This window comes from Mesoplodon bidens (assembly GCF_964165515.1).
Source record: "Mesoplodon bidens genome assembly, chromosome: 2".
NCBI lineage: Eukaryota > Metazoa > Chordata > Mammalia > Artiodactyla > Ziphiidae > Mesoplodon > Mesoplodon bidens.
In genome coordinates, this window is record NC_138177.1 from 10752878 (window position 1) to 10775550 (window position 22673).

At 34.4% G+C, this 22673-nt stretch overlaps 1 pseudogene across 1 annotated transcript; it reads right to left on the bottom strand.

Annotated features, from left to right (window-relative positions):
- Positions 1 to 4465: 4465 nt before the first annotated feature.
- On the bottom strand, positions 4466 to 4848 carry LOC308612440 (large ribosomal subunit protein mL52-like; annotated as a pseudogene). Its single transcript has one exon. The product of its transcript is annotated as a large ribosomal subunit protein mL52-like (transcript).
- Positions 4849 to 22673: the final 17825 nt, after the last annotated feature.

Below are 22673 nucleotides of genomic sequence, written 5' to 3' on the forward strand. Positions count from 1 at the left end.
GAGAGACAAACTTCCAAAGAATGTAGAAGGTGAAGTACCAAGTTTTATAAAGATAAAATATTTTAGTTTATTCCTCACAATATGTTCCTTGAAGACAACAAAAATTTGAAGCTTGATCTATGTATTGGAGAGAAAGAAATAGAAATTACATGCTCAGGGGAATATAGCTGTAAACAAATAAATTGGTGATGTTTATTTTAAAACATATTTTCTCTCCTTTTGATGGGTTTTTGATTCCCACTATGATATGAAAAGTGGCCCTTCATAACCCTTCAGCAACTGACCTCAGATTACAGAGCTCATGAGTGTAAAAACAAATTGGAAAAGAAGTGTGTGCTATGGCTTAAAACTAAGTATAAATAAGTAAATAGGTAAATATTAGAAGAGCAAATAAATTTTCAATATTTTCTCTCTGAACTCACTGATCTTTCTTATATGCTCCATATACTGGGAAACAGAAAAAGAAAACTAATTTTAGGCCAACCATTTTAAACTCAATAGAGACATGTATTAATGTTAAACTATTTTTGTACTCATAGGTTATATTTAGCTGTGAAGACAAAAAAATTTAAGTGAAACATAAGCAGGTAGAAGTCATAGCATATACTACTTAACTTTTAAATATAAATGTGGAATTATTCAATCTAAAATCTACATTTTCTTTTTTCAAGTGTTATGTTTATAACATAAAGTGTTGAAAAGTACATGGTATGGTCCTAAAAATGGAAATGTATTGAAAATTGTGTAGATAAAAATGAATAAGCTTATAATTTTAGTTGTTTATTGTTCAGCTAAAGGATATTCTTTTTCTTTTTTTTTTTGCGGTACGCGGGCCTCTCACTGCTGTGGCCTCTCCCACTGCGGAGCACAGGCTCCGGACATGCAGGCTCAGCGGCCATGGCTCACGGGCCCAGCCGCTCCACGGCATGTGGGATCTTCCCAGACCGGGGCACGAACCCATGTCCCCTGCATCGGCAGGCAGACTCTCAACCACTGCGCCACCAGGGAAACCCAGGATATTCTTTCTCTTGGCAGAATCAGGAAAATACACAGCAGTTCAGGATCCACTAAATAAAATTTCTTTGATTTTATAGGTTCATATATAATTTTCTATGTATGCATAGTCGATATTTTGAAAAAAAAAGGTTAAAGGAAAAATAGTGATGGTGCCTTGTTATATTTTAGGAAATATTTAAATGAAAATGCTATATTTTCATAATTTAGTGTTTTGCCCCAAATTGCTTATGATCGTATGCTTTTATCAATATTACATCTTAAAGTTTCATCTTGATTGCTAACCTATAGCATTTCATTTTTCATATTTTATAAATGTGTGTGTATATATATATATATATATATATATATATATAAATATTTCCCTCTGAGGATATGTCTTTATTATGTAGATGATAAATAGAAAGGCCGTTTGTTATCAAGACTAGCTACTTCCAGTTAACACTGATATCAATTTTTGTTTGCCATTCTCTGTTCCCTTATATCATTCCACTACATACATGACTGAACCTAGCACTTTATAAAATGTCAGAATCTCTTGGGGTAGAGCATGTATTTATTATAAGTTAAGCAAGTATATCTCAATTTGTCTCCTCTCTCCATTATACCACAGAAGTTACTGTACTTTGGTCAAGGTCACCTGTGATGTCCACTTTTCACATTAAATGGACATGTCAGGTCATCTCACTAAACTATCAGCACTTTTAGAAACAGTTCACATCTTCCTGCTTATTGAAACACTCTCTGTACTCAGCACCTAGGCCTGTAAACTCTCCTTTAGGCACCAGAAGCTTTCATTTCACCCGTATCCAAGGTTTTTTCTTTCTTCTGGACTTTGGATTCCCTGTGTACTCTTCCTCAGATAGGAAGACACTTTTTCAGCTGTAATCCATGATTATTATCTTGGAGCCCTGTTGATGTGGTGGTTAAGGTATGAGGCAAGAGGAGTGTTTGTTCTATAGTCTTCTGATTAAATCTAAGCCTTTTAGTGAGCTTGTGTCTCCGGATTACGACCATTATAAGTGCTTCTCTAATGGTAGTATAGTTTTTCTTCACTCTGCTCCCTATTCAATTTCCTGGCTACAGCATTTCCAATCTACTTTCTTGAATTGCTAACTAAGCCCTGTAAAACGTTGCCTTCCTCCCTCCCCTGCTGTCTCACCTAAGGTGAGACAGGAAGTAGGAGGTAGCTGGAGTGGAGAGGAATTCCCTTTCCTCCGGTGGAATTAGGTTCCAGAATTGTACTCTAGTGAAATATTTATCCCTCGAATAATGAAGTGGACTCTGGGTGTATTTCACAAGGATCTCTTCCTTTCCCTCTGCCATAGCCACAAAGTGATCTTAGGAATCCTCACCCAAACACTGGTGTAAAAGTATGAAGGGATTTGGGATGGGGCTCAGCAGTTTCTCGGTCTTACATTAGTGGACACTCAGCCTGCAGCAATTCATCAAAATTATAGTTCAAGTATTCTATCATTTTATGGCTCCAGTGCCTACTGCTCCATGCTAGTACATTTCGGTTGCTCTATCTCTCCTGGTGTGCCTTTCTCTGTAGATGTTGGAGTGGTTACTTACATTACAACCTGCATTCTCAAATGAGAACAATAAGTCATTAATTTTCAATTTCTCCCGCTTCCTCTTGTTGTAAGGATGGAAGTGAAAACTTCTAAGCTCTTCAGCTGTTAGATCTAAAATCAGTAGTCTGGCTTTAAGATAGTTTGTGGAACACATCAATCCTTCTAACTTAGATTTTCCTCAATACACTTTCCCCTTGTGTCTTGAAATGAACAAATTCTTTTCATCTTTTAGGTGTCAACTTTAAATCTCACTACAGTATGCAGGTCTCCTTGTTATTCTGTCTAAAACAACTCCTTCACTCTCATCTTTATCTGCTACAACATTCTTTCAGCACTTGTGGAAAGCTTGAATGCTTTTTTAAAAATTCTGTATTCTCTTGTAGAATAAAAATCATTGAGGGGAAGAACTATGCCTAGATCTTCTTCACCCTTGTTTTTCAATATTTAGTATAATTTGTTACTTAATATTTTATGAGTAAATAAATGTCTTATTTACACAAATGTATTTTTTCATAGAATAAATAATTCACATTATTTATTAAAATATATAAGACCAGTCTATGTGTTCAGATATCTTTTAGATGGTTTTTAATGAAGTCATGACTATTTTCATGAAAATATTCAGGAAACATTGATGAAATACTTGAAATTATTTATAATCAACTTTATTTTTGTCTGAAAACCAAAGTTTTTCAAATATTTTTTGGAAGCCTCTTGTATGTACTATGATGCCTCAGCACCTAGCACTTATTTAAAAAATGGCCTTCCCTCATCAAAGATAATATAATTATCTCATTATTTCTCTCTTCTTAAATTCTTAATATTTACTACATGTAGTATAAGTATCTGCTATAAGTAATTTTTTTAGAATACATTTATTTCCTGGCTCTCACTTTGATTTTACCCAGATTAGAGAAATAGGTTATTACTATTTTTTGCCATGAATCCTTTGTTTTTTTTGAAATATAGTTGATGTACAGAATTATATAAGTTACAGGTGTATAATAGAGTGATGTCACAGTTTTTAAGTTTATACTTTATTTATAGTTATTGTAAATATTGGCTATATTCCCTGTGTTGTACAATATATCCTTGTAGCTTATTTTATACATAATAGTTTGTACCTCTTAATCCATTACCCCTATCTAGCCCCTCGTCCCACTGGTAACACTAGTTTGTTCTCTATATCTGTGAGTCTGCTTCTTTTTGGTTATATTAACTAGTTTTTTGTATTTTGTAGATTCTGCATATAAGTAATGGCATACAGTATTCGTCTTTCTCTTTCTGACTTATTTTATTGATACTTAGCATAATGCCCTCCAAGTCCATCCAGTTGTTGCAAATGGCAAAATTTCATTGTTTTTTATAGCAGAGTAGTAGTCTGTTGTATGGAATATATCTTTATCCATTCATCTGTTGATGGACGCTTAGGTTGATTCCGTATCTTGGCAGTTGTAAATAATGCTGCTTTGAACACTGAGGTACGTGTATCTTTCCAAATTTGTGGGGTTTTTTTTTCAGATATATACTCAAGAGTGGAATTGCTGGGTCATATGGTAGTTCTATTATTAGGTTATTATTATTTTTAATTTTATACGATATAACTTGAGCAAGCATCTGTCTAAGATTTTGGATTTGCCATAAATAGGCTCAAAGTACCATTAAATAACTATATATCATAACAAAAAAGAGAAATACTTTCATATAGTTATTCATCTCTGATGAATTACCAGACAACAGTATGGATTGGAGCCCCCAGCCAACTCATAATGTCATGTCAACTGAGCAATAAATAAATTTAAATTGTTTTAAGCTGGTGAGAATTTAGGGTTGCTTGGTTTGGTTTTGTTTGTGTGTTTGTTTTTCTGGGGGAGGCAGGAGTTGCTTTTTATTGACTTGGTCGTGGGTTCTGCAGTAGGGCCCCTTTGGGTTTAAGACCATTCTGCTGCTTCCTTTCTTCTTCCTGCAACTTCTGCTGCCTGAGCTGCCAGGCCTGTACTCCAGCATCCATTTCCTGTGACAGCAGTACAGCTCGTCTTGCAAATTCTTACCTTTGGCCTTTTCTTCGAAGCTGGCCTTCCATCGGAGGAGCGGGGTGGCCATTCCCGTAAGACCAGTCTGGGGGCTCCGCAAGGGGCCTGTAGCCAGAGGGGTTGGCAGCAAGGCCCTGCTGGACTCACCACCGACTGCCCACCTGACCCGTGATGCCGCAGTGCAGCCTCCAGGCACTAGAGAGCAGCAAACGCAAAGCAGCCATGCTGAGGCGCAGGACGGGTTGCTTGGTTTTACAGCAAAATCAAGCTTTACCAGACTGATACAACAGGATTCCAAAGGAAAAATAGGACTTAGCCTTACATTTAACATTTGTGATATACCAGTAAACATTTTTTTTCATTTTTATAATTGTTGCTTCCTTGGCTGTTTTATTGGAACCCACTTAGCGATTGTCAATTTATTTGTACATTTGAATAGAGAACGTGTCATGATTAAGGATTGGGATTAAAACATATTCAGGAATTTACAGCAATTCACACAGGACTAATGGAATATCGAGGACATAGCCACCTGAATGATGTAAACTATACTTCTTTTTATACATTACTCTTTTTCTTTTTCAAAGATTTTTTTTTTTTTGGCCACGTGGCTTGTGGGATGTTAGTTCCCTGACCAGGGATGGAACCCAGGCCCCCTGCAGTGGAAGTGCAGAGTCCTAACCACTGGACCACCAGGGAGTTCCCTTTACTGTTTGCATTATTCTTTTACACACTTCTAAATTTTAATTTCCATGAGGCCTATATCCCCCTTTTTAAATAAATTGACTAGGTAGTATTAACTGTATTGTAATTTCAGGGACAACAATTATTAGAAATTTTTTAGTGAAATTATGATAAGAACTGTAATTTCCAATGAATACATAGTAATTGTCTTTTTTCTTAACAAAAATCATGTAAAATAACATTCCCCAAATTTATACAGACTTTTATACAGTCACACACATTTGCCAAGGGGAATAAAAAACAGTTTAAAATTATTTGATTTAAAAGCTTCTTTGATTTATTTCCGTTGTGCCTAAATTTTCAGATGGAAATGCAAAAATTAAATGACAGAATGTTTAGTTTGCTTAATATTAACTCTAAATGAATGTTTCCGAATGGTTTTGAGTAAATTATATTTTCCACGTAATGGCCTGATAATAAGTGAAGTGCTTTTTACCTGTCTTGCTAAATATATATGCTATTTTCCTTGTCTTAACACTATCACTGAATCACTGTGTTCTTTTCTCTTTCTTCCTCTTTTTCTTTTTTCTCCTTTCCTTCTTTCTCTCTTTTCTTTTTCATTCTTATTTTTTGTTGTCATTTCACTTGGCATATCTTCTTGCATAGCCTGTGGAATTCAAATTATCTCAGTGAACACCATGTGCTGACTTAGATATAGACCATGCCTTTAAAATTTTTCTATTTGCAATAGGCTAGAAATAGAATAGAGCTTTCATACAGATCAGAAACTGGTGAAAATCAATAGCTATCTGACTTTAGCATGTGACTTCATCTTTCAAAGAACTAATGAATGTTATCTGATGTCCTGGAGCAGTCTGCTGTTCAGTGAGGCTGAAGAACAGATGTGCATTATGTGTGTCTAGGGTAAAATTCAGTGATGCAGCTGTGTATTTGGCTAAGGTTCATCTGAACATTCTTAGTCACTTTTGAATAGTCTTTAGTAGGATCCCTAATTGCTTTGGGGCAGTAGTAAAGGAACTTAAAAAAAAAAAAGATTTATGACACTGCTTACTTGGCTGTATCTGTAATTTTATAAATTTTATGCCATCAAATTCTTAGTGTTTTCCTGACATTACCTTATGTCTAGAATATACGTCTATAAATCCATATCTATCTATATGTATCCAAGTACGTATGTATCTACCTAGCTCTGCAGTTGTAGTCTACATTATGATGAAAGTTTGATTCAAATGATACAGCAATGGAATGTGAGTCCTGTAGTACTTAGAAACAGTCTCTTGGTAATGGCCTGTAGGTGTTAGGCAGTCAAACACTATAATCATGATTAGTTGCTAACCAACTAGCAAAGGGAGCCCCAGATGCATTTAAATACAGATTTCAGCTCAGCACGATGCACAAATTGAAAGCTCTCTTCTTTTTTATTAGTATTTCTATTAAAATAACTTACTGTGCCTGTCTAAACGCATTAAGAACCTTCAAGGGTACAAAAACAAGTTATAGTCCCATTAAATAGAACATTTGTGTATTTTAAGATCTTTATCTTGCTAAATGAACTCTGCTATTTGCCTGCTCTGATAAGGAAAGAAGGGTTATACGGAGAAGTAGAGTGAAAAAATGAGGGAAAAAAATCTTAATTATTACTTCTCCAGGCTCTGAAACCAAGCAGAAGAGTTTCCCTTCTCAAAGGCAGGATCATAGAATGGACCCATTTCAGACATAAAAATAACAGAATTTCTCTTCCATCATCATCCAGCACCATATTGGACCCTTTAAGAATGTGAATATAGAGCTCTATCTTATTATGGAAATCTCAAATTCTTGGTTTAGACAGGGGGAAAGAAAGAGACTTTCTCTCACATCACCCTGGTGATGATCCAGGTAAAGAGGATAAAAACTTTAAACCAGTCAGAGTCTTCTACAAAGATGGTGGAAACCAACTAAAATCCTGAGAGTTCTTGTTCATTGTGGACTGGCTGCGGTCAAGTTAATATTCCTGCCCGATTGCTCTTTGGATTATGGACTCTCTGACTAGCACTCTTTGTTACCTCATGGACATGGTCTTCTGTTTCTCTGCCTGATATACTAAAATTTTACACAGGGCTTATCCCCTCCAGAATTCTTGTAACTCTGATACTAATTATTTGATTATAAGCCTTGACTAAACGTTCATCCTGATATTTGTTTTTTGTATCCTACCTTGAATTTAATACTGCCTTGAGCTTTCAATTCTGAGACTTTAAACATACTATAAAGTTCAAATGGAAGAGTTAAGAGAAAAGAATGGTTACATTTTAGGAATATTCCCTTAGTAAATAATAAGTGTGCAAATAATTATTAATTTAAGATTTTTTAAAGGGTAAGATGGAAACAACCTATTTTTCATAATTAAATCCTTTAAGTAGGAAATTGGTTAAAAATGTTTTTATATATTCTGGGGATTGTGTCCACAAATAATGTTTTAATAAAATATACATATAGGCATGAATGTACCAAAGCGCCTTTGAAACATTGAAAAACCTTGCAGGACTAAGTGCTTCTTAGCCATTTGTCATGTGATAATCCAAATTTTATCTAAAAATATGTAAGTCTTATAATTTAATACTAATGCTTCTGTAACATAGTACTGCAAGGCCAGACCTTTGCCCTCCTATAATACAATTTTACAAGTTACAAGAAGGGGATAAAACAAACATGAAATTTCTGTAAAATTTTTATTGGCAACCAGGTGAACACATGAGAATCAAATGAAAAAGAATTTTAGCTAGAATTCATTATTTTTTGTTAGCTTAGTTATAAGATGAGGGTTCATGTTGCCTTTCCCTGGAGAAACAGAGCATGGGTAGCAAGTACGTGGGAAAGGAAAGGTAAGAAGAGGGGTGAAACTTCTTTCTCCTTTAATGAGGTGGTGTTCTACAGAAAGAGTGCCTCCTACTTGTGAACAGGCTGATGATACTTATCAGTAGACTTCCTATCCAAGAAATGTCTGTCAGAGTCATGAAAGGCAGGGGAACACTGATGACTGATTTAGACTGAAAGAAACTGAAGATAAAGGGTGAAACATAAATATGAAATGGATCTTTTTGCTATTACAGACATTATTGGGACAGCTGTCAACATTTGAATAGAGCCTGAGGACTTGATTAATAATAAGTATTATTTCAAAATTTCAAAAAAAGTTGTATTTTCAGCAATGCAAAACTGGTATTTCTCAATGGCTTCTTATAAATAAAATTGGAATTGCTGGTTTATGGAGATTAGAATAGTTGGTATGAAAACGGGAATGAGTCATATATGCATTTTTGCTGTCTACCCAAAGAATATAAAACTGCAGGGCACCCAACTTGAAACATATTCCCCAAAGAATAATGATTCTGCACATATTATTCAGAATTTTCTATTAATCTAAAATGTGATTAGTGCTGGAGAAAAGGGGACATTTACAAGCTATACTGTAGATACAATTTCCTTCAGAAAGCAATGTTCTGCCTGGCTTTTGCTTAAATGCTTTTAATCATTAGTAAGATCGTATTGGGTAAGATTTATAATTCACGTGAGATTACTGTGATTATTTAGCCATTTGTTTTTAATTTGTTAATACAGAGTTTGGTTTTCTTGTTCTGCCCCTGCTACAAGAAAAGTAGAGTATTTTAAACCAAAAGAAACAAATCCGTGAGGTTCTAGAAAGCAGAAACTTGATCTGGGACCTAGGAGGAAAACCAGGAAGCTCTGTATGTCTGCAGTTACTCTTTATTTGTGGTCTCAATTGTTTTTGTAAATAAATTTATATGGAATATCAATGTAAGCCAGGAGCATGAAAGGACCTTACACAGGAAGAAATGAGCTTCTCAGATTCAGTAAGACCTTATTTGTGCTGACATGTCAGTTGTTGCTGTGTACTCCTTTCAGGAAATTTACACACCAAGGGAAACTATTTGGGGATATGCTGCAACTAAGACCACCTTTTGGCCACCACACTTCCCTTCAAACTTGTATCCCTTCAGAGAAATGGAGAATATTATCTAATTTTCATTTGTGTGTGTTGTCTTTCCACCAGTATATGATTCATCAAAATAAGAAATATGTTCTCCAGCAGAAAGCTTAATAATTAGCATTGGCAGTACCTGAATACTGCTTTATCTCAACTTGAGCATAAGCTAAAGGATTTGTTGAAAAACACTTTTAACTAGTGTCTGTCTCTTGGAATTCAAATCCTTCATTCACAATCTTATCAAAAAAACCAAGTAATTGATCTATAGCTTAGGAAGTAGCAAGGAGTCTATAATCTATTCATAATTCTCAGATATAATATTATGTGAAAACAGCACACACAGAGACATAAAAACAAACAGTATAAAATTGTTCATGGATTCCTCCTAATAGATTTGGTCCAAACTTAAGGGATTAAGCATTTTAAAAAAATAAATTTAGTAACACTGTATAATAACGATTCTACCTGAAAGAGTATATATAATATAACTTGGGAAATTATGATATTCCATTTGTACCCAAGATCTTTATAAGATTTCTTTGTATGTGCATTATTTATTATTTAAATATACGATATATTGTTATAATATTTGATATTGTACAACACATTTGGTTGAAAGAGAAGCACAAATACAAATACCGTATTTGTGATTACTTCTTATACTCCTTTCTTCTACGTATATTACTGTTTTTGAATCATTTAAAGTGATTAGTATTATGTTCTTAATAGTTAAAAATAAAGATCAAAGATGATATACCCTCAAAAATCATATGTATATGATTAGAAAGATAGATAAACGGATGGACGGATGGATGGATGGATAGACAGATGGACAGACAATGTGGCCTCTGACATTTAGGAGTTAATTGTTCTATCTTGTTCTGTATAGAAATGTGTGTGTTTTTATTAAATGGTGATGAAAAGAGGAATTTACAAGAAAGAAAATTAATAATAGTTAAGATATACTGTAAGGATTTTCATATTATTTAACTCATTTAATCATGTTACTACTTGTCTAGATATATTTTAGTAGGTGGAGAATGAAATTCAGAGATATTAGCTAATTTTACCAAGACATCCTTAATGTCATAGCTCTATGAATTGAATATTTGCATCTGTTTTGGTTTCCAAACTATATTATCACCACTTCACCATACATCCTGGTAGAGTAATCTCCTAGGTGAGTCTTGGAAGATGCTTTTTCACTCTGGCATTTACATAAGCTCTTACCCTTTTCTTGGTCTTGCAAATGCTCTTTTACTCTTCCTTTATTATCATATTTGTTGTTTAATGATGACTTTAATAAAGAAATCTTTGAATAAGGGTGAATAAATGAAAAGAACTTTTCCATTAGTATATGAGCTCATGTCCAGATTTTAACCAGGTGATCCTATAATACTTTTCAGTTAACCAAGCAATATCTTTATTTATTTAAAACAGGGAAATGCATTGTAACAGTTTTTTTTAATTAAGTATATTAGACAAAATAAAGGTACTATCAATCATCATACTTTCATATTATAATATGAAAGCTATACTGCCAGAATAAAAAAAAGAGAATTTTAAATGTAATACATTAAACTTCATGAAAATCTCACTATAGCTGTTTAACTTCTATAATTACACTAGTGAGAATTTCTCAAGTACCTCAGTTTATAAACCCACATTTGAGAACTTACCTAGTGGACTAAAAAATCTAAGTTCCTTTAAGACACAGGATCCCATAAAATGGTCAAGTGCTAAGATTGTTTTCATCGGAGCTGACAATATACAGAGAGTAAAGCCTTCCAGCAAAGTTGGTAATAAGAATTCAATATTTTTTATTAATCTCAGACAGAGGCCACGTGGCCAATCAGCTGTCCAGTATAAAATAATTTTATTATTTTTATGAGTCACATTTTTTCTAATACATTCTAGAAAATGTTTGTGACCCCTGAAAAAATTCTTTTTTCCTACCCCACCGAAGTTGAAATTCTAGATAATCAACTTTCATTCCTACACTCTGCATACATTTCAGTTTTCGTCACGGTTTTGAAAAAGTTGACAAAACAAATTATTTAATCCTTGTGCTATAATTTACCATAAAATATAAAACATGTAAAATGTACATTTTCTCAAAACAAGAAGCGTAAGGATGAAAATGTTGACTGCAGCGTTTGTAAATATTTGATGCTGTTTCCTACAAATATCATAGTTATGGTCAGTGAAACTATTAAGTGTTCAGATCAAATAAGACATAATCTAGCAAAATGGGCTTGGGGGGTAGTAAAAGCATTCAAGCACAATTCAAACAAGTTTGCAGCAGATTATAAAACTTCTAGAAATACAGCTTTAATTCCCTAATCACATATTTCTTTCTTACTCTTCATTCTGATTTCTGCTGAAACAATTCTATGACTTTATTAATTCATGCTCCTTTCTCATCCCTTAATATAATTTGTTGCATTTGGTACTGCTGAACACTTTAAAAAATCTTATGTATTAATCCCCGTTATTTGACATCTTGTTTGCATATCTCCTTTCTGACTCCATTATATAAAAAGAAATACAGAAATAAAAGTGGATTTTCTAATTAGATGTTGTTTCTTTATTTTTTAATTAATTTTTATTGGAGTATAGTTGCTTTACAATGCTGTGTTAGCTTCTACTGCACAGCAAAATGAATCAGCCATACATATACATATATCCCCTCCCTTATGGATTTCCCTCCCATTTAGGGTAACAGTGCATTAAGTAGTGTTCCCTGTTCTATACATTATGTTCCCCTCAGTTGTTTCAAACAAGTGAAAAGCCCCTGTATTGAAGTGTTGAAGTGTGTTGCTTTATTTTCTTTGTATCCTCTGTGGTGTCTGAAGATACTTTGTTCATCTCTCTCTAAACCGGGGCCTATATTTGAACGCTCACTCCCAGCCCCACCTCCAGAATGGCTGCACAGAAGACTGACGTCAGAAGTCTTCATTGGGACATTGCTCCTCGGTGAGGTCTCTTTTGTGCTCTGGGGGTGAGAAATCAGCTTTCATCCAGAGGTGTAATCCCATCAGAAATGCTGTTTGGAACTCTTTCCTTTTTCCTCCTTTTTAGCCTTAGTGTTGACAACCCATATTTTCCTAATATGTACAACTTTGTTCTTAAAATACCTCAGAATCACAAACCTACCTCACTTAGAGACTAAAGTTCATCATTTCCACTACTTTTTAAAATTAATTATTATTGAAGTATAGTTGCTTTACAATGTTGTGTTAGTTTCTACTGTACAGCAAAGTGAATTAGTTATACGTATACATATATCCCCTCTTTTTTGGATTTCCTTCCCATTTAGGTCACCACAGAGCATTGAGTAGAGTTCCCTGTGCTATACCGTATGTTCTCATTAGTTATCTGTTTTATACATAATATCAGTAATGTATAGATGTCAATCCCAACCTCCCAATTCCTCCCACCATCCCCTTCCCCCTTGGTATCCATGCATTTTTCTCTTCGCCTGTGTCTCTATTTCTGCTTTGCAAATAAGAACAGCTATACCATTTTTCTAGATTCCACATATATGCATTAATATACGATAACTGTTTTTCTCTTTCTGACTTACTTCACTCTGTATGACAGTCTCTAGGTCCATCCATGTCTCTACAAATGACCCAATTTCATTCCTTTTTATGGCTGAGTAATATTCCACCGTATATATTTACCACATCTTCTTTATCCATTCCTCTGTTGATGGACATTTAGATTGATTCTGTGTCCTGGCTATTGTAAATAGTGCTGCAATGAACATTGAGGTGCATGTGTCTTTTTGAATTATGGTTTTCTCTGGGTATATGCCCAGTAGTGGCAATTAATACAGCCACTTTGGAGAACAGTATGGAGGTTCCTTTGAAAACTAAAAATAGAATTACCATATGACCCAGCAACCCCATCATTTCCACTATTATCTGTCATCTGCTTAAAAATCTTTCTTGATGCTGACTACCACCACTTCTTGGATTCTTTTTCGGTGTCCTCTCATTTCCTAGCCAGACAGTCCAGCATCACTCTCCACAGGCCTCTCTTGATGGTGGCTGGTAATTTGACAAGAATGTATCCAAGGCTTACTATTCTATTTGTCCCCACTGTGTAACTGCTGGATTGGGTTGACTCAGGCTGCAGATGGAACATGTTCATATTACCTGTTGCTTCCTGCAATTTAAACTAATTTAATCAGTTTTGAATGTTTCTGCATTTCAAAGATACTGATTTAACTTAAAAAAAAAGACTCAGTTGGCTTTTCTTTAGCTTCTGATGAATAATAATGTTTTACTAATAAACCAAACAGCTGTTCACTTTAGAACTGTAATATTTCTTCAAAATACAGGCACAAAACTATATAATTGAGATTGAGAATATATATTATGAATTTATGCCATAGGCTGAATTCTTTGGAATGCTCATAAATGAAGAAGTAAACCACTATTAATTATTTGCCTCTGTTGTACTGGGATCAAATATCTGCCAAATATTTGCTGAAGTAAAGTAAAACCTAGCACATGTGACATCTGTTCTGTAGTTTTTCTTTGTCATCAATAATGAAGGGCTTGTCTGGATTTAAAAAACAAACAAACAACAACAAAAAACCATTTGCTCTGTTTTATTTGGATATGGATTTGCATTTATAGCTAAAATACATTTTGCTCTTGCATATTAATTGTACATATTCTATTTGTTTTTATAAAAAGATGTCGGTCCAAGATGCAGGCCGCAAGCTCAGTAATGTCTCAATTTTAACCCATTATACCCTTAGCAGAAGCAACACTGTGACTGTCATTGTGCTCCATGGAATACTCTGCTTTAGATTGTATTTTTCTCTCAACATTCCATCTTTGTAAGGACTTATACACCTTTTTTACTGATACCTCATGAAGTAACATTTTGGTGGAATATAATTATAGCCAGAGAAACAATATATAGGTGAACCTTCCATTTCTCTTTAAATAGAACATTTCATTTGGGGGGTTAATCTATGGCTATCAGAGAATTATTCAATTAAGTTTTGAGAAAGATAAACATGTAAGTAAGAGAAAATCAAATATATAGCATTATTTGTCTTAAGAATTGAAGAGAGCTACTTGTGTGAAACTGCTTTTAAGATTTATAAGGCTTACCATTTCTACATCTTCAGGGTTTTATTTTGTAACAGTTTACATCATTATATTGTGATATAATAATACTACACTTAATTATATTTTCTTTAAAATATTTTTTGAAAGGTGTTTGCTTACTAAACAGATGTTTATTGAACATTTGCCAGGGCCCCTTTTATACTTGGAGCACATGGTGTGAAAAATACCAGAAAATATCTCCTAGCTATATAGATACAGATAGATATAGATATATGATTTATTTTGAGAGATAGGTATTAAAAAAGACCAAAATGTTAAATTTAGGTAGAATCTAAATTACAAAGGAAATAAATAAGGAGTTGAGATACAGATTTATGAGAGAAAAAGCTACTTGCTTCCAAAGTTCATTGAGAAAATGTGTTAATTATGCTGGTACTAATGGAGAGGAGGAGATAGTCAGACGTAAAGCAGGGGAGAAAAAATTGTACTAGAGAGTGGGAATTGCATTTACTGGATCTGTGAATCTGGAATAAAATTACTCTGCTGTGGGGAGAACAGAAGGATGTGGCATAAGATGAGTTTGAATAAACAGGTATAAACTAATGTAATGGCTTGTGGGACATGATAAAAATTTTGGACTGTGTTCTTTTAGCTTAAGCCGTATGAAATTGCTAATATCTGATCATTTTTACAACAGAAGCAGTAATTTCATATGGTTCAACTTCTTATTAGAACAAGAAGGCATTGGGAATTCCCAGTACATTAGAGTTATAGATTTTGAGAAGTTGACTCTTATATTGGATGGAAATGTTATTAGACAGGGCAAGAAATAAATGGAAAAGCAAAACATTCAGGAAGCTGCCACAGTCATCTTTGTTTATGAAAAGCAATAGTGAACTATATTAAGGTGAGCTAGAAGGAAATGTGTTGAATATATACTAAGCACCTACTGTGCTTCAAAAACTATGATGGACATTAGGAAAACAAAGATGCATAAATGATTTCACTGACATTCATAACACATTGTAGGTCAGTTGTTTTAAACCAAAATGTGTATCACACTACCCTGTGGTAATTTAAAAAATACAGGTATACTGGCCAATTCTCAGATCCACTGACTCAGTTTCTGAAGATAGGCCCATGGGAATGTGGTGTGTATGTGTGTGGGGGAGTATGTGGTGTGTGTGTGTGTGTTTCAGATCATCTAGCTCATTCTGATGTGCAGCTCAGGTTAAAAGCCTGGAATACTTAGAAAGATATATGGTTAAATGGATAATTACAATACAGTGTGACAAATGTTATGACATAAGCAAGTATAAAACTAAGGAAACTCGTAAACAAATTACCTAATTGAATAAATCATAATTTACTGAGTGGTTTTTCTAATCATTTAGCTGTATACAACCTTCCAAAAGTACATTTATCTTGAACGTCTGAAACAGTCTTTATGAAAATAAACAGTAGCAAATCAACTGTATTTGTTTAACCTTTCTGCCTTTAACTCATTTATGTTAGAATTTAGGCAATGCCAAAATGTTTTATTTCAATGAGATCATGACATGAAAATGTATGATATGCTTTGATCATTTGTATGTGACACACAATTTGCAAAGAATTTGAACACTTGCTTTTTTCAAAGCTGATATAAAGCAGGATAGAGAAATTAATATTGTACCAATTTAGCAAATGACTCTTTGATTTGTACTTTCCAGACAGGGGAAAGATAACTGTTTTTGTTTTGTTTTCTTTTAGATTTAGCATACACTTTTCAGTAAAAATAAGTATGATTCTGATGTATGTCTTATATTAATTATTACACTATTATTCTTATTCACTTAACTATAAAAACAGCATTTTAATATTCCATGGTGGCCTTACTTGTGGAATGATGTCCCAGAGTGGCTTGTTCTGACCCACAACAGTCAACTGTGCATATCTCTTCCCAACTCCATGGTAAATGATATCACATTTGTATTGGGAGATAATTCTTCATTGGTCTCTTATTTTCTGCACATCTTGTGAAGAGTGGTTGACTACCTTTGTTATGACCCATCTTTTCAAAGAGGTTTGTATAGTAAACAAATGTGAAGGATGGCCTTTTTCCTCTGAGAAAAAGACAGATGTTTGATGCCCAGTACAATACAGATACTGTTTCTCTCTGGGAAAAGGTTGTTTGCCAGTTGCCCACTATGAATGATTCAGGCTCTAAACTCAGGGTTCCTCTTCTGCAACACACATGCCGGTGTTACTTACACTTCTTTGTCTCACCTGTGGGATTTTAGGTTTGGGGGATGGCACAAGTTTTGATATTCTGGCAACCGCTACTGCTGTGAGTAATAAACTATCCTTTGTTTCTGACTCAAGGGTCTTGTGTCTTCTGCTAGTATCCATGAAACTGTGCAAGCTAACCTATTTGCTTGCAAATCGGGTAAAAATTTCATACCCTCCACAGTCCTTGAAGTTTAGTAGCTTGAAGTAGTCCCAAGTGAGAGTATTCACACTGCAAAAATCTTCAAACATTGCAAACTAGTGTTTTGTTGTTGTTTAATTTTGCTTTACAAGAGTCAAGTGTTAAAATTTTGTCAAACCCCACTGCTTGATTGTTTACTATGCTAACATGGTTAACAGTTCTGTCTGCCATGTTTCCTGACCAGCACACTGCTACCTTCCAAACCATCATATTAGAAATACCGTGAGCAACTGATGCATCCCAACATCATTTAATGTGTTAACATTGTAAAGAACACAGCTTTTGGATTTAGGTAGACCTGATTGTCAATCTGGTTTGTGCCCTTTAGAAGCTACTTGGATATGGCATTTTAGTAAAGCATTCTCATTGCAATTTGCCCTATTCAGAGGATTATCCCAGGTTCATAAATTTGTTTTGAAGATTTATTCCAGTAATATTTAGTGTACTGTGTGAAAGTGTCTCATGCCTTAAAATGTGCCCTCTAAATTGGCCTTTTTACTTCATTTTCCATGACTGTTGCTGTTCACGGTGATCACAGAGACTAGTGGTGATGCAAGGATGGAGTGTGTTCAGGTCTTAAAGGCCGTGCTGTCAGGGTGCACATTTGCTAAGCACATTGTTCCTTTCCCCAATAGAGAAGATTTTCTAATTGAGAATTACAGATGAAAAAGTAAACATACTCTTAGGAGTGATCAAAACTTTGAGGAAGCAAATCACGAGCATGAAAATGAAGATGCAACAAGGCCTCATAATTCAGCAAAGTATCCTTTTGGCTTTGGCTTTGTCCTAAGATTCTGGAAAACAGAAGGGTCACTTTCATTTAAAGTGAAATGATATCTGTACTAAGAACAAGGGTTCTATTCAGATTTATTCTTAATATCTTAATATTTACCTTTAAGTATGTAGTTTTGAGTTTCAAAATATCTGAGAAAAAGTAATGTGAAATGGTATTTTTAGTATACATGTAAACTTACCATTTGAGTAATACATGCAAATTTATTATTGCATGAGTAAAATGCAACAACGAATAATAATGATCATGAAACCTGGGTTATTTCAAGAAACTTTTCAAGATGTTAAATTGAGAACTCCTGTTCTGCAAAATACGCTGTTAAGAGAATAAAAAGACAAAGCACAGACTAGGAGAAAATATTTGCAGAACACTGAGCTGATAAAAACTGGTATCCTAAATACACAAAGACCTCTTACAAATCAATAATAAGGAAACAAACAATTAAATTTAAAAATGGGCAAAAAATCTGAGTAATTGCCTTATCAGTGAAGATATACAGGTTGTAAATAAGTATATGAACATCATTGTCATCAGAGAATTGCAAATTAAAACAATGAGATGCCACCACAGACTCATTAGAACAGTTAAAACCCGAAACATTGACAACACTAAATGCTGGTGAGGATGTGAAGCAAAGGGAGCTCTCATTCATTTCTGGTAGGAATGTAAAGTGCTGCAGCCACTTTGGAAAATTTGACAGTCGTCAGTTTCTTACAAAACTATACATACTCTTAACTTATTTTCTAGCAATCATGCTCCTTGTTATCTACCCAAATCAGTTGAAAACTCTCTTCACGTGAAATCCTGCAAAGAAATATTTATAGCAGAGTTATTCATAATTACTAAAACTTGGAAGCAACCAAGATGCCCTAAGCAACTATGATATATCCATACAATGGAATATTATTTGGCAATAAAAGACAATGATCTGGGCCTCCCTGGTGGCGCAGTGGTTGAGAGTCCGCCTGCCGATGCAGGGGATACGGGTTCGTGCCCCGGTCTGGGAGGATCCCATATGCCGCGGAGCGGCTGGGCCCGTGAGCCATGGCCGCTGGGCCTGCGCATCCGGAGCCTGTGCTCCGCAACGGGAGAGGCCACAACAGTGAGAGGCCCGCATACCGCAAAAAGAAAAAAAAAAAAAAAAAAAAAAAAAAAGACAATGATCTATCTAACCATGAACAAATATGGACCAACCTTAAATGCATATTGCTAAGTGACAGAAGCTAGTCCGAAAAGGCTACATACTGTATGAGTTCAAGCATATGACATTCTGCAAAAGGCAAAGCTATGCAAACAGTAAAAAGATCAGTGGTTGCCAAGAAGTTAGGGTAGGATTGTCAGTGGGGGAAGGGGAGGGGTGAACAAGCAGAGCACAGCAATTTATGGCAGTGAAACTATTCTGTAAGATTCTATAATGGTGGACACATACATTTGTCAAAAATACTCAATGTACAACACAAAAAGGGACCCTTAATGGACTTTTGTTAATAGTTTATTAATACTGGATCATCAGTTACAACAAATGAACCACACTAATACAAAATGTTAACGTAGGGCAGACCAGAAAGGATTGAGTGTGTGTATGGAATATCTCTGTACTTTCTGTTCTTTTTATGATAAACCCCAATCTGTTCTGAAGAATAGTCTATTAATTTAAAAAAAACCTCACTGAAGAAACTTAGTGCAAAGTAATAAAATAGTTCATCATTTTCCAGTGCTGACATAGGCTTCTTCTTTTAAATTTTTCATTGTCATGTTATTCAGAAGTGAACTAAATACACAGCTTTATAGCTTGAAATGGAGCTAACTTTTACTCATTTTAGTTAATTCTAAAATGAATATGTTTTCCACAAATCACCCCCATTTAATGGGTTTAGCATGTTTAATTCAATGTATCTGGTTAATGTGTTCTCATCTACAAAGGCTGGGATCTGTTCTTTTGTGTAGAGTACCAGAGATTCCTTAAATGTCTTAGTTAATTAGTTATGAAACAAATGAAATCTATGAGTTCAGAAAAAATCATGTTCCTTATTATACATAATGAGAATAAAATATTTGAACAGTAAATTTACTTATTTGAAAATACATGGTGTTTTTGGTATGTTGTTATCTCCAAATATTTTCATATTCATGTCAACCACTTGATATTTGAAATTACAGGCTTATATAGTATTGAAAAGAATCCTGTATTTTAAAAATCTTAATAGTAATTTTTACACAATTAATTATATCAGCCTTTATGAAATTCATTAGGAATTTTAATGACTAAAGTAGCAGACATCTGCTCTCTATTTTTGTCATATATATACATGGCTTAACTATGTTAATTGGAATGGTTGGTATTTTTCATACTTTCTTGAAATAGGAAACTATTGTTACTCATTTACATGTTTTCAATAACAATAAATTCATGTTATACAGATTATATAGATACCTTATATAGAGTTATATAGATACTTTAAAGCTAAGTAAGAAGCCAAGATAGCCAATGAAGAATTATCTTTTGTTTGTGGGAAAAAAATGTAGAATGCCCTACCTATTATTTTAGAAAGCAGAAATTTGAAAAATAAGGTTGGTAGGAGACCTGAGAGAAAAAAATGCTTTTCTGTTCCCATATTTTCATGAGAGAATGACATTCAATATAGGTGACTATTTATGCTTTACTTTTTAAAAAGGGATTTGAGAAGTATGTAATGTTTCATTGACACAAAAATGGATAGCATGTATTTGGATTTTAAGGAATAATACCCCCCAATTAAGAAACAGAATATAATCAGTACGTCTGACACTATTTGTTCCTGACTGAAGTACACCTGAAGTCCTCAGGTGTAAGCACTTTTCTGAGTTTTGAGCATATCACTTTTAATTTTTTGTTTCATGAGATGTGTATGTCTCACTATCAAATATTTTATAATGTTTCTGCAATATCATTATACTGCATATCAGTATACTCTATTTTGTACACTGTGACTTGCTTTCATACAACATGATGTGTGTTTCATTCATGTTAATGCACTTAACCTATTGATTACTATATAAGATACCTATAAGTATACTGTTATGCAGTACATGCATTCAGTGTATCATTATCATTTGGGTTCCTTTCAGTTGTTTCTTTTGCTTTTACTAGCATTATTTCTATGCATATTCTTGAGCACATTTCCTAGAATAGGTGTGCTAGTGTTTTTCTAGAATACATAGTTAGCAGTGTGATTTCTGATGTTCTCTTTTCTGTTTCACACTTCTGCTCCAAGGAGTATCAAACAATTCTTCTTGATCCATGTCTTTGCACACTCTGAATATGGTCTAATTTCTCTGTTTGTTTCATAGACAGTGAAGCCCATTGTGGGGTTTTTTTTGTGTGTGTATAGTTTCTTTATTTTTACTACTGAGTAGTACTCCTTTTTTTTTTTCTTTTTTTAAAAAAAATCTTTATTTGAGTTTAATTGCTTTACAATGGTGTCTTAGTTTCTGCTTTATAATAAAGTGAATAAGCTGTACATATACATATATCCCCTATCTCCTCCCTCTTGCATCTCCCTCCCTCCCACCCTTCCTATCCCACCCCTCTAGGTGGTCACACAGCACCTAGCTGACCTCCCTATGCTATGTGGCTGCTTCCCTCTAGCTATCTATTTTACATTTGGTAGTGTATATATGACCATGCCACTCTCTCACTTCATCCCAACTTCCCCTTCCCCTTCCGTGTGTCCTCAAATCAGTTCTCTACATCTGCATCTTTATTCCTGTCCTGCCCCCAGGCTCTTCAGAAGCTTTTTTTTTTTTTTTTAGATTCCATTTATATATGTGTTAGCATACGGTATTTATTTACCTCTCTCTCACTTACTTCACTCTGTATGACAGACTCTAGGTCCATCCACCTCACTATAAATAACTCAATTTCGTTTCTTTTTATGGCTGAATAATATTCCATTGTATATATATGCCACATCTTCTTTATCCATTCATCTATTCATGGACACTTAGGTTGCTTCCATGTCCTAGCTATTGTAAATAGAGCTGCAATGAACGTTGTGGTACATGACTCTTTTTGAACTATGGTTTTCTCAGGGTATATGCCCAGTAGTGGGATTGCTGGGTCGTATGGTAGTTTTGTTTTTAGTTTTTTAAGGAACCTCCATACTGTTCTCCATAGTGGCTGTATCAATTTACATTCCCACCAACAGTGCAAGAGGGTCCCCTTTTCTCCACACCCCCTCCAGCATTTATTGTTCGTAGATTTTTTTGGTGATGGCCATTCTGACTTGTGTGAGGTGATACCTCATTGTAGTTTTTATTTGTATTTCTCTAATGATTAATGATGTTGAGCATCCTTTCATGTGTTTGTTGGCTATCTGTATATCTTCTTTGGAGAAATGTCTATTTAGGTCTTCTGCCCATTTTGGGATTGGGTTGTTTGGTTTCTTAATATTGAGCTGCATGAGCTGATTGTAAATTTTGGAAATTAATCCTTTGTTGCTTCATTTTCAAATATTTTCTCACATTCTGAGGGTTGTCTTTTCATCTTGTTTATGGTTTCCTTTGCTGTGTAAAAGCTTTTAAGTTTCATTAGGTCCCATGTGTTTACTTTTGTTTTCATTTCCATTTCTCTAGGAGGTGGGTCAAAAAGGATCTTGCTGTGATTTTTGTCATAGAGTGTTCTGCCTATGTTTTCCTCTAAGAGTTTTATAGTGTCTGGCCTTACATTTAGGTCTTTAATCCATTTTGAGTTTATTTTTGTGTATGGTGTTAGGGAGTGTTCTAATTTCATTCTTTTACATGTAGCTGTCCACTTTTCCCAGCACCAGTTATTGAAGAGGCTGTCTTTTCTCCATTGTATATTCTTAACTCCTTTATCAAAAATAAGGTGACCATAGGTGTGTGGGTTTATCCTTAGGCTCTCTATCCTGTTCCATTGAACTATATTTCTGTTTTTGTAACAGTACCATACTGTCTTGATTACTGTAGCTTTGTACTATCATCTGAAGTCTGGTAGCCTG